This window comes from Chrysochloris asiatica, unplaced genomic scaffold (genome assembly GCF_000296735.1).
Source record: "Chrysochloris asiatica unplaced genomic scaffold, ChrAsi1.0 scaffold00137, whole genome shotgun sequence".
Lineage (NCBI taxonomy): Eukaryota > Metazoa > Chordata > Mammalia > Afrosoricida > Chrysochloridae > Chrysochloris > Chrysochloris asiatica.
This window is the reverse complement of record NW_006408655.1, coordinates 2,265,774-2,268,104: the sequence shown is the minus strand read 5'-3', so window position 1 is coordinate 2,268,104 and position 2,331 is coordinate 2,265,774. Positions and strand designations below refer to the sequence as shown.

Below are 2,331 nucleotides of genomic sequence, written 5' to 3'. Positions count from 1 at the left end.
ACAAGGAAGGAATACGTACCGCTTGGAAGTGCTGGAGGAGCTGGACTCACCGGGCCTTGCCCTTATAAGCAGACTCTCCCTAACCCCCAAGTGGGTCAAGGGGGTAGGTACCCTCAAAGCCACTTCCAAACCCCATGCTAGTCCAGACCCCTCCCTCAAGACAGCAAGTGCAACACGCTGTCTTCCCCCACCCTGGGCTCCAGGGTCCCTTCAATGAAGAATGTCCTCCTCATCCAAGCCATCCCAATTACAATCAGACCCCACAGGACAGGGAGCACCCAGGGCAGCAGAGGGGTCCAGACCACTAAAGCTCCCTGCAGAAATAAGCCTCAATAGCCTAGTCAAACAGGGTAAATAATGGTGGGCCAGCTGGGCTCCACAGGGGGTCTGTGCAGGTCTCCACCGGGATTTGAGGCAGGGTCAAGGAGAGGTAATTGTTGGCAAACACGCGCTCTTCAGAGCCTGGTCAGGATGGGATGGGAGGGGGGTTTCTGTTGCAAAGGAGGCTGCTGTCCCCGTTGGGGGAGAGTGGTGGAGTGGAGCCCCACACTGCTGGGAGCTGGCCCAATAAGTACCCGTTGAACACGGGTTTGGCTCTGAGGAGTGGGACTGTGGCAGCTGGTGTTCTGGAGCCAGGTATCATCGAAGGGAGGGGTCATGGGTGTAGTCACGGTACTAGTGTTGATGTCTCCAATGATTGTGGGCGCATCTTTGAGCACGTGGTATAGGGTAGCATGTCATTCCACTGCTAGGCCCCATCAGCCGACTCCTCCATGAAACTGCTGTAGTTCGCTAATGAGTACAGGTAGGCCAGCAGGTCAGGGTAAATTAAAGCCTTCTCACTGTTATCATAACGTTCATGATGGTCTTTGGCATGAGATCGCAGATGGACTTGTTGATGAGGTCCACACATTAGCTCACCAGGTTAAAAATGGTCACCAGCTGGCACTCCATCTGTGAGTTCACGGAGAGGGTGTTTACTTGGACCCCTTCCTCCTTTTCTGCCTGGTCCTTCTCAGGGTAGACCCTGGCTCAGGCTTACCGGCTGTCTGAGTCCTCCTGGGAGTCACAGGCCAGTTCAGTCTGCCACAGGTCGTTGTAGACGTTCTATATTCTGTGTTGAAGATAGCAAAGACGTGCTTGTTGGTCATGAAGCCCTTCTCCACGTTGCAGATTTTGAGGTTGAGTTTGTCTAGTGGCAGAATGTATTCCTTCTCTTTCTCCTCCTCATCCTTGTATCCGAACAGCGACTCTACAGCCAACACAAAGCAGTACTCCTTGAATTCACTCTTCATCAGCGTGTTGTTGATGGTCAGCCAGCCCTTGAGAATCAACACATCTCCCCCCTATTGGTGATTCCTCTCTTCTTGCTCAGCTATGTGCATCTCTGATGGCACTGGCAAATCCAATGACGATGGTTCATGTTGATCAGCAGGAGGTTCTTGGTTTTTCACTCCCATTTTTAGATGTATGTGGTGACACCTGGTCTGTTTCTTCTTATCACTGGGTAGAACCTGAGCTTCTCAGCACACTTTTTAATGACTGTGGTCAGTTCCCATGGGAATTTTTATTTATCTAAAATTTACCAGGTTAATAATGTCTTGGAAGAAAGTGAAAAGGAAAGAAGGAGAAGAGTAAAAAAGACATGACGGTAATGAAAGAAAGAGTAAGAAAAGGAGTGGGAGGGCAAAGGAACACAAAGAGACATGAGGACTTGTGGGAATATAATACATTCCTAGGAATACAGATAAAACTGATATAACAAGACATAAGGAGCTTTGGTAGCATAGTAGTTACAAGTCAGGCTGCTAACCTCAGGGTCAGCAGTTCAAAACTACCAGCTGTTCCAGGGGAGAAAGATGAGGCTTTCTGCTCCCTTAAAGATTTACAGCCTCAGAAACCCTATGCAGGGTTGCTATGAGTCAGAACCGACTCCACAGCACACCACCATAACAAGACACGAAGTTGAGAGAGGCTAGAGATAAATGTGTAAAAGCAGTGGACAGGAACTTGCAGAACATTGCAGCGTACCCTGTAGTTGGTCTTCGAATTTAGCGAAATCCTTAAACCCACAGAATAATCTGCTATTCCTGGCTTTAGGCTAATTTAGAAGGATACAGACTTGCCAGCCATAAAGCATCAGGAGTGTTTCCTTGGCAGGAGTCCTCACAGTCGTCCAGGAGTCTATCTTCTTTGCCTTTACCCAATTAACAGCTCAGGTGTTAAGGAATGAGAACTCATTGGTGGATGTGAAAAACACGTTGGTTTAGTGTCCCATGACCCAAATAAAACTAACCTTAGTGGTCATCAAGTCAATTCCAACACATAATG

The 2,331-nt window shown here is 48.6% G+C and overlaps 1 pseudogene; it reads right to left on the bottom strand.

Annotated features, from left to right (window-relative positions):
* Positions 1-466: 466 nt before the first annotated feature.
* LOC102831011 lies at positions 467-1,423 on the bottom strand (annotated as a pseudogene).
* Between the last annotated feature and the right edge of the window lie 908 nt (positions 1,424-2,331).